This window comes from Notothenia rossii (genome assembly GCF_949606895.1).
Source record: "Notothenia rossii genome assembly, chromosome: 4".
In the NCBI taxonomy this organism is placed as follows: Eukaryota; Metazoa; Chordata; class Actinopteri; order Perciformes; family Nototheniidae; genus Notothenia; species Notothenia rossii.
In genome coordinates, this window is record NC_136902.1 from 60,835,434 (window position 1) to 60,851,926 (window position 16,493).

Sequence of the window (16,493 nt, forward strand, 5' to 3'; positions counted from 1 at the left end):
TACTGTATGCAGAAGTATTATTTTAAGCAACACATTAAGTTGACGACACACTCGAGACAAATGTAATTATGTTAATTATTTAATTATTAAGTCAGATCACTCGTGTCTTAGATGAGGCAGTGATATCATAAACCTGTTAATGTAGGCATACGCATTCAAACACTCGGTAGTTTATTTATTTGTTAACCACCTGTTCTGTATTCACCTTGCATGTGCAACTATGTTGCTTTTATCCTGGATAAAGTGTTTAAGTCATGGATGTTTAAAGTTTAAGTTCTTCATATTTGTCTAATATTATAGTTTCATTTTCATTAATGAAGTATGATGCTGCGCTGTTAGTACGCTTGGCCATGTTTGTGATTGGTCAAATGTTGCTAGCCCCGCCCCTTGAACGCGCTCTCAGCTGGACGGAGAAACCCTGGGTTGATTTACTCAGTTGATAACCAGCGTCGTAGGACCGCATAGCGAGATCTTGGTTGTTAGGATTATTTAAGATAACTCAAAGATATCCAGGGTTTGTTGAACTGGCTTCGTAGTACAGTTTACTGGTGGCTGCATAGCAGCGCTAATGTCAAAGACACAAACATTACATTATATTTTGATTTTACAAGGATGTAGTGGCAAAAATATTTGGGAAGGCTTAGCCTTCCCTAGCCTACAGTACCCGCCGCCCCTGAGTGTGCATCATGTTCAAGCTTTATCATATAACATATTACTAACTCGTCTCTCCACTCACTCGTCGCTCCGTCTTCTCTCCGTCTGCCGCTCGCTTGTCTCTCCACGCACTCATACTTTTTTCTGTGTTTCTCTCCGTGTATCACTCACGCTCTTTCTCTCCCTCTCGACTGGTTAAAATAGAAGTGCCCCGTCAAAACGTTAAATCTCTTAATAATGTATTGATTATAGGTCAATATAGGTTGGCGTCTGTGTCCGGACCCGGAGCGCGGTCCGTTTGTTAGTGACCTATGGTATACAGCGAAGTGAGCTCTGCCATTCCAATTGATCTGACAAAGGTCTGCCCCCCTGATGGTGTTTGGATGGGTACAGAGTGGTGCAGGGATGACATGCCCTTGACAAAAAACAATTGTTTTTTTTCATTTGATTTTGGAATATTGCAGAGAATAAGATGCTTTGTTCAGTAGGATCATCTCCACAAATGAACACTACCTTTTTGGTAGCCTATGCAATTTCCAGTAGTAAATAGTTAAGGAAAGCTGCCGCTGCGCTCTACAGCAGTGTGTTTGTTTTACTGCACAGCACAGTACTGTCCATGTTGTTGCACATTGGTCATGGATGGTTGCATTCCTAGGTGGGGAGCAGAATCGACACCCTTCTCACTCAGGCACGTCTTTGGGGCCTTTGGTTGTGATGTTGGGTACTATACTCGTTTCAGGCTGCCTCTAATGATGTCTTGGCTCGGATATCCACTGGCTACACAGAATAATCGGAAAATGTAACCTTTGAAAGTAAAACCAGCAATTGTATGACCAATGATTCTTATCGTCATCACACGGAGAGCTGATAGCTTTCGAGATTGTTTAACTTGTCCTTTGTTTGCACTACCACAAGTGGCCAAAACATTTTTTATCACAGGTTTAAGTGAAACATCTAAATATTTATGACAATTATAATTGCATACTAATTTTAAGATGGCGCAAGAATACAGTACGCGCCGACTCAAGGTTTTTTTACTATGGCATTGTTGTATTGTACAAAAACGAAAATTGAATCCCATATAAAGGGATTCAAACCACACTGAAAACACAGTTACAATTCTTTAAGCATTCGTTTTGGGATTGAGTAGAAAATATACATAACTAACACATATTTACATTCTAATTTCTCTACAGGTCATTCCTGTTGTTCGTTCTTACAAAGTGTTGCCATGTCTTAAAGAGAATAAGATCTTAAGCTTGTTTTCAGTGACCTAATTTCAAGCAGCTAACCAAAGACACGTTTAAAAAAATGGAGACAAGGGAACTGTAAGTGGTAAAGTGCTTACTCGTTTTGGGGTTTTTAGGAATCATTCTTTTTTGTTAAATTTCTTTAAATACACTCTTTGAGCCAGAGTGTCCCTTTATTTGCAGAATCAAATGAGGGAGATAGAGGGGAAGACATAGTCTGAAATGTTCAGTGGGCTCTGGGGTCAAACCCACTCACTTACGCACACTGCATGTGGGTCCCCAGCCCTAACCACTGAGCTCTCCGTCAGCCCAGGAATCATTCTTAAACAAATCTATAGCAGTGTTTAATAAAAAACGTAAATGCCATTTCGGCGATTACCCTTGACAGAACTTTATAAACTACTTTTTCTCAGCAGGCTTGAAATCATTTATAAAAAAGGATAGAAATGAGTAGGAGAAGAGAACTGTGTGGCCGGATAGGCAAAGAGAATCTTGTACCTAATGTGTCTCACTGGAGGGAAAGATGTTTGTTCCACATTTCCAGCCCGCTCTTCCTCTTTCGTATGATCTGCAGCATAGTCTGTGAGCAGGAGCTGCAGTCTTTAAGCAGCTGGGCTCAGCGATGGCTCCAGGACTCAACACTCTCTTAATCTGGCAAACTCTGTCATTGTTTACGTAATGCAGTATCTATCATCTTTATTAAGGTCTGAAATCTGGGAAACAAACAAACATGAAGTAGGCTTTCCAAAATATACAATGTTGAGGAAAAACTATTTTCTCATCCTCCTGGCAATTGCAGATATGGGGGTCCTCACAATATGCTTTGAGGTCACAGTCCTCACATTTACAGCAACACACATATGTGTGTGTGAGAGAGTCCTGGCAATGTGTACTGCAGTGTCTGAGCAGGCAGGCCTCCAGTGGTCTCTGTTATTTGACTTTATCTCCGATCATGTGCAGCTTAGACAAACAGCTCAACCGCCCAAAGCCCTTAAACCAACAACTTGATGCAGCCTTGTAGGAGCAGTTCGGAAAAGCCCCTGGTCCCCCAGTTCCATCTAGCTGCCAATAACACATCCACAACTCATTCTGCTTCCATGTCTGGCATGCCTCATTGATTTCTTTCCCATACATCGAGTATGTGGTTGTACATATTGCTCAGGCTGCTCACATGGACACTGTCTTCAGTATTGAAATGACACACACCTGTGTCATTTTGGGCAACAAGAGTACCACTGAGAACATGGTCGCCAGTGCATTTTCCGATTATTGACGGTAGTTGCATTTGTGAGGCTTTAGCAATTTGCCTGCAGCTAATTGAGTGAACGACTTACTGGCTCACTTATTTTTTCCATTTACCTTTATCCATCTTCTACCTTTCGATATGCATCGCATCGGCAGCAGGCTAAGCAAGGTGGCCCAGATATCCTCCTCCCCATTCATGTCCCCCAGCTCTTTAATGTTCTGAATCCGCGCCGGGTCTTGCATGTGCCCTGAGGGAAGTACCCAAATCAGATGCTCGAACCATCTCTATTGCTCAAAAGGCTTGAAGGAGCAGCAACTGATGGCATGGACTGCTCAGTGAATTAAACTCATTTTAGCTGCTTGTTGTTTAAAACAACAAAGAGCCCATTATTGTAGATAAATGGTGAATGGTAGATTGGAAATGTGTTGTTGATTGAGATCTCCAAATTGCTCTGTTGCATGGGCATTGATGTATTAATGAGTGTAAATGTGTATATGCTGACTTGCATTTTGGTAAAAGTGCTTTGAAGGGTTGCAGAGAGAGAAAAAGATCTGTTTAAATGCAGTCCATCACTGATGGTAGGTGATTTTCATAGAGTTTCTATGTGTTATTGGGTGTTGGCGTGTACGGTATTGTGGTTGTGGTATTGCATGATGCTCCTCTGTCTTCTTCAATCAACCTTTGACCTCACTTGATTGAAGCAGTAAGGATAACAATCAACACCTTAGTCCTATTATGGATTTCATCACAGATATTTTTGTTGTACATATTTTTTTTCTTCCAATATGTTGGTAATTTAGTGTCAAGCTAATAGGCAAAGATGGAATATATATATATATATATATATTTTAAATAAACTAATTACTGTCCTTTTTTTGTTTATTAGATGTATGTAATTGATACCATATCCATTAATCAAGGTGCACCCCATGAATGCACCTGCATTTTGCATTCCATTAAATCCCTGAAAATAAAGCCATGTTTTCTGTACTCAAACATTGCACTCTTCTGTCCAACTCTATCTCCACCGTTAGATTTTTGACATTTGACACAAATCCCTAACCTTTCATCTGTGTTTTGATCACCAACTCTTCCCTCGCTGAAAGATTTCTTAGAATATTGTTGCAAGAAAAAACAAACAAAAAACAAAACAACTAAAATTGTACATAAGGGAATAAAGGAGATTCTCTCTATGAAAACATTGTTGTTGTTAGAAGTAGTTGTGTGATGGATGGCACCAAACATTTGTTGAATAACTTCATAAAGGGGCCGGATGTCAGTGTTTGTGATATGGAAAATTGTAAAAAAGGGCTGCCATCCCCCAATCCATACTTCAGTGATATCTTTTAAAAAGCTGTTGCATTACCTGATGAGCATTTAATTTGAAAGCCTTGCACCTTTTAGCCAAGGCAGAAGAGAAGTTGTGGGGGCTGATCCCTTGCTTCAGTTTGTTTTCCTCAGTATGATTTATTAGTCCAAAGCCAACACTGAGAAATGGTGCGCTATCGTCTGGTGCAGCTCTATTATCATTAAACACAAATGCATTGTGATTGCCTCTCTCAGCTCCTGTTGCTTCGGCTCATAATAAATAGACAGGCATTCCCATTCTGTTCTCCAACCTCTGTTAGTCATGATCATCCCGGCAGTGTATCAAGACTTTGCCTCTGTGTTTACCAGGGATTTTCTGCTTTCGCTCTCTGCCTGTTTCACTGTCAGGATTAATAGGTGAATCAAGGAGCAGATTTTACGAATGTGCAGGCGCTCTGCTGACGGGAGGAAAAGAGCAGTGCGGGTGACAGCCTCATGACTTATTCAGTTAGTCTTCCTTTTGTATTTATATATTTTGCCCAAGCTTTACCTTTGCTTCGAATGATGTCAACATTTAAAAAGGTGCACACTGTAGTAGGGGTGTAATGGTTCGCAAAGATTTCGTTTCGGTACGTACCTCTGTTTTTAGGTCACGGTGTGGTACGTTTTCGGTACAGCAGAAACAATTATCACAAAACATAAGATATTTTTTAGGGTTTTTTAATTATTATTAAACTGTGAATGTATTCACTCAAATAAATACAAAATATAATAAAACCAACATAAAGGTGCAGCATTTTGATGAACTGAAATAATCTGTACTTGAACTGTACAGTACTGGACTAGTTTGACATTAGGACTTGTTTGCTTGTCATTGTATTTTCATGTTTTTTTAAAGAAAAATGTACTTGTCCATATTGATTGCCGAAAGGGCAGATCTGCTGGCACTAACAATGTCTCCTGCTGTGGAGAACACCCTCTCGCTAGGGACAGGGGTAGCAGATACAGCCAGGTAGTGCTTTGCTAACATGGCAACATAAAGATATTTGGCGTTTGTAATAGCTTTGGCTCGGTCTGAACTTGTTGTGAGTGTCGGAGGCTTAAATGCTAGTGGGAGTTGGGTTTGCACTTCAGTCTTTTTTCTTTTGGTACCGGTGATAATCAAGTTCGGGTGATGCCTTTTCAAATGAGTGTGCAAGTTGGATGTATTGTCAGCCGCGTAACCAATTGTAGTTGAACAAAGCCGACAAACAGCTTTGGTTCGGTCCACCTGTCTTTGTCCGTCATCCTTGTACGTAACTGCGAAACCAAAATGTTCCCAAACTGGAGACTTCAATGATGGTGGAGGATTTTCGAGCTCAACTTTATCTGCGTTCGCCATTTCGCCAGTTCCTCAAATGACTGATTAAATTTGAACGCAGTGTTTCCCCTACCATTGTCTTGCCAACGGAGCCCCGCGCCCTGCCTGAAATTCAAGGTGTTTTTTATTTTTACTAAAAAATAAATAAATAATTATTTAAAATAAATACATATATATATTTATATATATAGCACCAAATTGCAACTGAAGTAATCTATCTACGGTCACTTTTCACATTGAACATGTGCTCTTTTATTAAATAAACTAAACGCCTATGTTATTTATCCAATGTGCATGTTTCAGTGTCCACAGCCTTGCATATTCACATTCTCACCCACACACACACACGCAAATGCACACACTCACAATCAGAGACAAGAGCGGAGGAAAGGAGGAGAACAACAGCTCTGCTTTCTGCCCGTTTGTGTGTCCCCCCAGTTTCAAATTCGTTTATTATTTTTTAACCGCAAGCCGCTATCGCAAGCCGCTGCTCCGATTCTCCGGCCCATCTCACGCTCCATTGTTCCCTCACTCGAGAACAAGACCCAGAGATACTTGAACTCCTTCACTTGTGGTAAGGACTCATTCCCTACTTGGAGTGGACAGTACATTGGTTTCCTACTGTGAACCAGTGACTGCTGAAGGTCGCATACCAATGAAGCCATTAGAACCACATCATCTGCAAAAAGCAGTGGTGCAATCCTTAGTCCACGAAACTGTAGACCCCCTCCCCCACGACTACGCCTCAAAATCCGATCGATATATATTACAAACAGGATTGGTGACAAAGCGCAGCCCTGACAGAGGCCAACCTTCACCGGAAATGGGTCCAACTTACTGCAGAGGACCCGGACACAGCTCTCGCTTTGGGAGTACAGAGACTGGATGGCCCTGAGTAGAGACCCCCTCACCCCATACTCCTGCAGCACCTCCCACAGTAACTCCCTGGGAACTTGGTCATACGCCTTCTCCAAGTCAACAAAACACATGTAGACCGGATAAGCATACTCCCAGGCCCCCTCCAGGATCCTTGCGAGAGTAAAAAGCTGATCCGTCGTTCCACGACCAGGGCGGCATCCGCATTGTTCCTCCTCAATCTGAGGTTAGACAATAGGCCTGACCCTCCTTTCGAGTACCTTAGAGTAAACTTTCCTGGGGAGGCTGAGTAGTGTGATGCCTCTGTAATTGGCACACACCCTCTGATCCCCCTTTTTGAAAAGGGGAACCACCACCACGGTCTGCCACTCCTTCGGTACTGTTTCCGACTTCCACGCAACGTAGATGAGACGTGTCAACCATGACAGTCCCTCAACTCCCAGAGCCTTCAGCATTTCTGGGCGGATCTCATCCACCCCCGGGGCTTTGCCACTGTGGAGTTGTTTGACGACCTCAGTGACCTCCCCCCGGGAGATTGGTGTTGATCCCCCGCCATACTCCAGCTCTGCCTCTAACATAGAGGGCAGAGTTTTCGGGTTCAGGAGTTCCTCAAAGTGTTCCTTCCAATGCCCTAACACTCCATCAGTTGAGGTCAACAACGTCCCATCCTTACTGTACACAGCTTGGATGGTTCCCTGCTTCCCCCTCCTGAGGTGTCGGACAGTTTTCCAGAACAACTTTGGTGCCGCCCGAAAGTCCTTTTCCATGTCTTCTCCGAACTTCTCCCACACCCGCTGCTTTGCCTCGGCCACGGTGAAAGTCTTTGAAGTTACACCCCCTTGAGAAATGTCAGCTGAACACGTTTAAAAAAATCGCAATCCGCGACTCTTTCTCTGATATTTTGAAATGTCCCCAAGCGGCAGACATGTTGGCTGTGAGCCAGCCGCGAGCATGGTCGCATGCCGTGCTTGTCGCCGCGTTTTGATTACGTCATCACAACAACACGTTAGGTTACCAAACTTATAGGTGCATTTGTTGTTGTTGAAGGCCTGGCTGTTACAGTCTTTATTTACACAATTTTGTTGTAGGCCTACTGGCCTAGATGTTTATGCAGTTTTAAAGCACCTTGGCTTTGTTCTGAATGCACTTTGTTGTAGTTATCCTACAGAGAAAAGAAAATGCACTTCACTTGTAATTAATGTACTGTATGCATTCAAAAGTGCTGAATAAATGTTTTATGGACCCATAATAGTGATTATTATTTAAGTTAAGTTTTGCCATAATCATGTATTTTTCCATAATCAGGTAGCTGAACAACATTGGTAAAAAATGTATACATTTTATATTTAAGCAATAGCTCACGGCCTGAAGTGAGCTATTGCTTTTATAAACAGTTACCAAGTGTGGCAATATGAAAGAAAAATACACACTCTAATTTAAATAATTTTTATTAGTAAATAATGATGTTCAAAATAAAATAGTCCCTCCGTTGCCTTCTGCACAAAACATAGTGCAAGGTGGTTGCTATGCAACAACACTAACAGCAAGCGAACATATTAGACAGAGAGCGTTGATCCATTATTTGGCTGTTTATTTACATTAATGTGTATGTTGCTGTTTATTGTGCATCCACTGAAAAACTGTCCAGCATCAGTAGCATGGCTTACGTGGTCACTTGTATAGGTTGAGGAGGTTGTTCGAGGCTGTTGCTTGGCGTGGCGAGAATATTGCTCCACTTTCTCCGGTCCCCGAGATTGGGCTTCCAGTAGCTCTGGAGAGAGCTTTCGCACCTGTGGCCACTAACGGTCATAATTTCTCTGCTTTGTTTCAAGACCCGCATCAGAAAGCTTTTGAATGGTGGTACTTTTCCAGTTGGTCTACCTGCTCTTCACGTAGCTCTGCATGTCGTAGTTTAGGTGCTTTTTTTCTGGAGATCGGCACTGCTCAATCCACTCCTCAATACTGTAGTAAGACCCCCCCGGAGGTCGAAGTTAATCTTAAATATTTCCATTTTATGCTTTGTAAATTTGTTTCGTAACGGAAGAAATTTTAATATATTTATAAAACTGACAAGTCAAATCAAGCAATCTGATTGGTCGATAGCGTTTTTGCGGACCTCTTTGATTACAGATTTGAAAACATCGTTGCTTGCTTTAAAAGTAGCACAATTCATTATGTTAAACCTTCAAAAGTATCTAGATATCCCTGCCCTAATGCCAAAGGAACTGCACACTGAATATGTTTTGGCGTTTGATGTCTATGTCTGGACCGCTGCGTCAAAAAGGAGGGCTTCTGCCCCGTTGCTTCTCCGCTGCTTTCTTGTTCCAGTATGAAAAGCAAACTGCGGTAAACTGTTTTTCTCAGACGCGGAGGGATACTGACTTGTTGTGAAAAGTAACTTACAATTCTACCCGTGGTATACGCTCAGTATATCACGGCTAAGAACCAATCAGATTGCTTGATTTGACTTGTCCGTTTTATAAATATATATATATATTTCTATTAATCATTTTCGGCCTTTCGGCATTCGGTTTTCGGCCAACTGTTTCCTATTTTCGGTATCGGTTTCGGCCAAGAATTTCCCATTCGGTGCACCCCTACTAAATGGCCATTGGTCACACCACCAGTTTGTTTTACTGTAAACTTGGAGGAAGCCAGCAGCGCAGGCTGTGCTGCGCTGCTAAACACCGACCCCAACCCCCCCACACCCGCCCGGCGCCTCACACCTTGAGCAACTCCGGAGAAGAATAGAGTCCAACCCCTATCCAGAAGTAAGGTTCCAGAGCCGACGCTGTGCGTAGAGGTGAGCCCAACCAGATCCAACTGGTAACGCTCCACCTCCCGCACAAGCTCAGGCTCCTTCCCCCCCAAAGCCAGCTTCTGTCGCCCGGGTCTGGTCCGTTGAGACCCTCTGCTTTCACTGCCACCCTTCTGGCAGCACACCCGACCCCATCGCTGTTTCCCGTAGGTGGTGGGCCCGCGGGACGTAGAAGCGGAGGTGTTGTCCAGGTTGCCTTTTCGGGCTGTGCCCGGCCGAGCTCCGTGGCAAGCCCGGCCACCAGACGCTCGCCGACGAGTCCTTCTTCTGAGCCTGGCTCCAGAAGGGGACCTCGGGCTTCCTCCGGGCCGGGTATCCTCACTTCGTGTGTCGTCTTTCATGAGGTCTTTTGAACCAATCTTAGTCTGGCCCCTTGCCTGAGACCAATATGCCATGGGAGACCCTACCAGGAACACAAGGTTCCAGACAACACAGCCCCCCAGGTTTATCAGGGCACACAAACCTCTCTACCACGGTAAGGTGCTGGTTCTTCAGAGAGGGATCCAGGGATGGATGGATGGATGGTTTCCAAACACTGACAGGAGTTTTTGCAGTCAGCCACTCTTTGGGTCCACCAATTTTGTGTGAATTGAAAAGCTTCATAATGACTGAATGAGTTATAACGTTTCTGCTGTAATTCAACAAATGAGGGAACACTAATTGTGTTGCCACATAGTGTTTAAACATACGTGTACAGCCCTAATCTGATCATGAGACTGAATTTCCATTTTATTTGCTTTCATTCATTCAGCCTGACTCCATGTTCATTTTAGTTTGTTATTTTGGATGTCTGTCTTTTTCTGAGCTCATTTAATTACCCGTTGCATACACATGAACTGAACCTATGGACTACTTTTATCACATGGACTAACATACATCTCAATGACCATGGATCAGCATGGTCAGTTGGTTCATGTTTTGGTGATTTCATAACAGAAGTCGAAACAACTGCACCTCAGAAGAGGGTTGTGATGAAATTCAAATCCATGGTCTTTACGGATGCAGACGTTTTTGATTTATCATCATGCTAACAAGGATGTGCAGAAGGTTACTGTAAGAGTAGCTCTTGGTATCTTAAAGAGCAACTTGCAGGTTAGACACACCAGTGAATAAATGTGTAGGAAAATAATGTATTCACTATATTTTCAAAATAATATACAGAAATATACACTACAGTGACATCTGGCGTCGTTTTTGTAAGACATTTTTACTTCCGCATGAAAAAAGCCTCCCCACGTGAACTCCCGCGTGTGACGTAACATGGGGGAGAGTGGCCGGTCTAACATATGCATAAACATGGATCACAATGCAAAATAACGGCCATCGGCGAGAAATGGAGCTGTGTTGTGAGGAGAACCAGTGGAGAACAGGGCAGCTGTCTTGGTGAGTGACCGGTGTTCCGGATTAACTGGTTTCCCGATCAACTGGTTTACAGAGGTGGAGCACAGTTTAACCTGGGTGGGTCACGGTTTAACCTGGGCGGATCCCATTTTTCCCTGGGCGGATCACCGTTTACCTGAGAGGATCACAGTTTACCACAGCTGAAGACTTCTCCACGCTGCTTTCAAACTGTGAGTAAACAACGCACGCTTCACTTGGAGGCTGTCTGAAGGTGTACACTGGTCTCAGATGGACTTGGTATCACATTAAGAATGATATTCAGTAATTAGTCTGGCAACAATAGCTGGTTTAAATGATTTATTGGAGTTCGCAATGTTTTGAACAGACAACTCGTTTTTCTTTTTTTAGTCCTCTCTGTTCGCGTCCGGATATAGCCATCGTAACCACAACCTCACACACTGGTACTGAATGTGCATCAAAGTCTTCATACTGACCCAAATATACCAAAAGATTTATGTAAACGACAGAAGAAGCGATCGAAATGTGTATTTCAGTCGAAGGCCACGCCCCCCACCTCTATAAACCAGTTAATCCGGAACACCGGCGTTAGCTACAGTTAATGTTAGCTAACGTCGGTCACATCACAACATTGTAAAGTTAGCTATCATATATCAGGCTATAACTAAAGTAGTATTGATAATATAGTAACGTTACTGGCAGGCCTGTTGATACTGATCCATAACAGAAACTAATGTGCAAGTATCAGCCGTATCTCGGGTTACCTAATGCACCTCCACACTACGTCTTACGGTGCTGTGTACTGGAGGGGAGAGAGAAAGAGAGAGAGAGGAGCGAAGGGGGGAGAGAGATTTAATACGGTTTCCTGATAAACGTTTTGTTTGATAGGCTTCTGTTGTGGAGAATATGTGCTGCAGGGAGGTGGATGCACCTCGCACAACGCACCCAGGAACGAAAGCTAGCTCCGGTCCTTTTCCTGTTAGGACATCGAGTCCACAGTTTCCCTGACAGGCTGGAGTTTGTGCAACCTGCACAAACTCCAGCTCACCATTATTACAAATGGCGAAATGCAATGTAAAATTACCGAAAAAATACCAGCTCACTAAATCACAATCGCTCAAACCAACAACTAATACCACGGATTGGGCAGAGAACGAGTCCGAGAAAGTTGCTCCCCCATGTGAAGTAATATGCTGCGTTTGACGTAAAAAAAAAAAGCAGTTTTTAGTAGCAGAGCTCAAAACTGCTCCTTTCCCTCTAAATTCCTGCCCTTATGTCTTGTAAAAAAAATATAAAATCCTGCATTAACTTTTTTAATTGTAATTTTCAGGCAAGGTTAAGCATAAATCTATTAAAAAAAAAAACCTGCAAGTTGCTCTTTAAGACTATCTGAAGGAGTTTCTGCAGTTCTGAATTTATAAATCCATTGTTCATACAGATTAAAGAGTTATCTGGTAAGTTTAAATCAGGTTATCTGGGGGGGGGGGAACCATCTTTACATGCATTGTGGTATCCTAGTTCAGCTATCTTTAAAACCATTTTGACATGAACATTCATTCCGCAGCTTCTCAATGTTATCAATGGTGAGTTTTCTCAGTTGTAAAAGAAAGAAAGAGTCAAGAATGAAAAAGAAAGAAGTTTAGAAACCTATTCATAATTATACACATGGACTAGGAAATCGGGTGTCTCTATTTTCAATCCTACTTTTTTGGGAAACCAATCTTTTTTCTCTTTCTATAATGCATTTAAGAAAACAGGTTTTATTAGCAAGTGGCTTCTTACATTGTTATTTAAGTGCACGTAAATTCACTGACTGACCGGTTGACTGGAAATTCCTTAGAACTTTGTAGGTAAATAAGTTTCAAAACAGCAGGAAACCTCTTCCTAAAGCCCAGAAATCTGAGTGCCATTCCCAAGTAATGCATGCACCTAAAGATGTATCTATACAGAGTGACATGGAATGAGTTGTACATGATGTTGGAGCTCAGAGAGTATAAAATTCCCTGTCAGCAGCAAGCCATGTGCACAGGGTTGAAATAAGCGGTTAGACAGGAAGTTAGTGTGTAGCTTACAAGGCAGTGGAGCCTGAAAAGAGCAAACTCCTTGACATGCTCAGTGCCTGTAGGAGTCTGTCTGGCATACTGTGCACGGGAAGATCCATCACAGGAATCAGAACAGAGCACGAGTATTAGAGCATACTTATCATGTCTCGGACACTGCAGCATATTGGCTTTAAAATATACCTGACCTGCTTCTCTTCTCTTTTCAAATTAGCTGGTAGCTTTACAGTATTTCTGCCACATTGTTATTCCATTTGCAGCATATATGTTGCTGTTTGTTGTAGATACCTCCACTTATCTGCTGGGTTTACAGTGGATTTGCCTTTATCGAGCAATCTGTTAATGGGTTCATTTCTAGCAAATCATACTAAAGCGGACATTTGAAGATTTTCTCTAAATCCCCTTTCTGAGACTCCTGTTAATTTTAAAACACTTTTAGCCAAAGCAATTTGCAAATAGGTGCAATTAACAATAAAGATAAAACAAGACAAGAGCCTGGACCAAAGCCTGTTGCTTTCTGGTTAAGTAAGTGACACCTGATGCAGTATAGAGTGTTTCTGCACGAGTGGGTTATTGCACAGATGTCAGCAGTGAAGGAGAGCTATTTTTTCCAGTTTCACACCCAAATTCCTTGCAGTCGGAGTTAGGGAAACAGCCGAGGTGCCAATGTAGATTGTCAGGTTGTGAAGTTCTCCCCTGGTAGGTAAAGCAGTTCTGTTCTCTAAAGTTGAGCTTCAAGTGATGTTCAGGCATCCAATTAGAGATGTCAGCCAGAGAAAAAGAGCTTCATGACACCACCTTGATCTCAGACCATGGAAAAAGAAGAATCTGTTATATTTCATCTGCCTAGCTTTGTTAGGAGAAGCCATGAGAGCGAATTAAAGAGCCATGTGAAATGTTGTACAGAGAAAAGAGGAGGGGACCCAGGACGAAGCCCTGAGGGTCCCCAGGGATATGTTCCAAAGGTCTGACCCACTCCAAGTGCATGAATGGTGTAAAGGAGGATCTGGTGGTTTCACTGTGTGGTTCAGACTTATTTTGAAATGAAGATTTCACAATTATGTTTATCCATTTTAATTCTCCTTTTCTTAAAATGTCTGTTAACAATGTACCGTAATTTTCGGACTATAAGGCGCACCTGAATATAAGCCGCAGCAGCTAAATTGAATGATGTGTACATATATAAGCCGCACTGGACTATAAGCCGCAGGTGTTTTAATGTTTAATTACCATATGTAAGGGTTCGTGCACAGAGGGGATTGTCGGGAAAGAGATGGCTGTTTGAGGAAGCTCCCATTTATTAACATTTCAACAAACAAGTTGCATATTTGCACAACGTATTCAAGTGTTAGCATTTAGTGCAATAGTAGCTACAGAACATGTACTTTGCTGTGTAAACTGTACTGTATCACATAGCGTTTCAGACACACAAACTTTTCAACTTTCAAACTTAAACGGTGCGCTCCCAGCGCACGTTTAACACCTTTGCACAAACTGTCTCGCTCTCGTAATGTCTGTCTGTCTTGCTCTCGTTCTGTCTTTCGTACCACTCTCGGTTCCACTTTTACTTTTGCGCGCTACCTGTCTCACTCTTTTCCGGCCTCCAGCTTTTCCTGCTGGAGCCCGCCGCTTAAAGGTGGGGGTCCGCGGACCGGCCATAGAGCCCATAGAGTTAAAGGTGGTGGACTGTAACCTGTAAAATCCATAGATTTAGGAGGTCCCCTATTGGCCGTTAGCTGTAAAAATCCATAGATTAGCCGCACCGTTATATAAGCCGCAGGGTCATATAGTCCGAAAATTACGGTAGATAATATGATGATGAAAGGAAACTGAAGAAATACGCAAAGATCAAGTTTGAAACCTTCACATTTTCAAGCTTCAGCACAAGAATTATATTAGAAAACATGTTTTTGAGAAATGTTTTTAAGAAACCTGAAGAAAAAGATTAATTCTATAGGCCATAGAAACAACCTAACCCTAGGCATATATCATGTTAGGTTCTTGTGGGATGATCCATAGCATTCCCGTCATTTCATTTGAAGCCACTCCAACCCCTAAAACTTAAAGGGGGTTTAGCAACACAAGCAGCAGCGGTGTCACAATGCCTTATCTGCGCTCATAATGTCATGGAATATATCTTTACTTCGCGAAAATACCTACATGTTGTATTAGCACTGCTCTCCCCTGTTAGTGTGAGGAAAAAAAAAATATATTCATGTCCACAGGTAGTTCTGTGATTCTCTAGAGATGGCCAGAGAATGTTCTAAAGGGGAGAGAATTAAGACATTTTTAAATAATATATAAACTATATAACAAAACATTTACTATATTGTTGGATTGGAATTCATGTTTTTAATATTCCCAGTTTCTGCATAGTCTACTGTCTAGGGTTATTTTAATTTCATTTAATCGTTTATTTGAACCGGGACAGTGCACATTGATGAACACTTTAAAACAAAATAATGCTTACAAGTGTAAATGAGCCGGATTTTTAGCTTTGAGCTAATTTCCATCCGTAGTCCCGTCACATACAACATATAAGAACAGGACATTTATATACATAGCAAAAATTAAATACATGATATGCAGGAAGAGCATGAGCAGCACACAAGCATTTACCAAATGGCAGTACAATGTAGCAGCTATGATATATAAAGTGCAAGATAAGATACAAGAGATACATAAAGTGCAAGAGGAGATACCCCTGTATAAAAGTGCATTTAGAGGTGATAACATGTCTGTTTGTTGCTCACATAGTTGTCCTTTAAAACTATTGAGGGTGGGACAATCCCGTATCTCAGTTGGGAGGCTATTCCACAATGAGCTGCCTTTTAATTAGAGGACATTTTGTCCAAAAGTTGTCCGTCTACAGTATACTTCACAGTCTCCTCTGGTTTCTGACCTAGTGCAGCGTCCAGTGTGTTTTTGGTGATTGAATTCCCCTTAGGGAGGGGGGGACAGTCCATCTAAACATTTATAAAAAAAACAAATACTTTTAAAATACTTAAAACTCAAGAAATTGTGTTTTTCAAGGATGGTACAGTGGTGGTATGAATTTGGCTTTCTGTCAAACACCTTGATAGCTCTCTTGTACAGTTGTTCTATCGGTTTCAGGTTTGTGGCACAAGCAAACTACCAGTTGGTCAAACAGTATTCAATGTGGGAAAGAATCATACAGTGGAGGCAAGCGTGTGCGCCTCCTGCTGCTGTAATTCAATGCAATCCCTCCCCGTTGAGGCAAGCACTGTAATTCTCACCGGTAGTCCACCAGCAGATGACAAAAATCCACCTCTCCGCCTCTTCCAAGGAACGAGGGGACCGTGCGGCAGAGTCTCTGTTAGATTTTTTTCCGCTGATCAACATGTCGGTTAAAGTTTAAATCTTCCGGACAAAATTAGAAAAGTGCCAGTCAAAGGTCTTATTTGTTATTTATTGAGCTTTAAAACAAATGAATAATGACTCTATATAATCATATAAGAATAAAACACGGAGGACGGAGATATCTTTTTCTCCCCCTCTTCTGACAGCCCAGCAGCTGATCAGAGCACGCTCCTCTCTCCTG

At 42.2% G+C, this 16,493-nt stretch overlaps 1 protein-coding gene across 6 annotated transcripts in view; it reads left to right on the forward strand.

Moving 5' to 3' along the window:
* LOC307035812 (RNA-binding protein Musashi homolog 2-like) overlaps window positions 1-16,493 on the forward strand; it is a 232,643-nt gene that overhangs the window by 35,488 nt on the left and 180,662 nt on the right. The window lies entirely within an intron of this gene.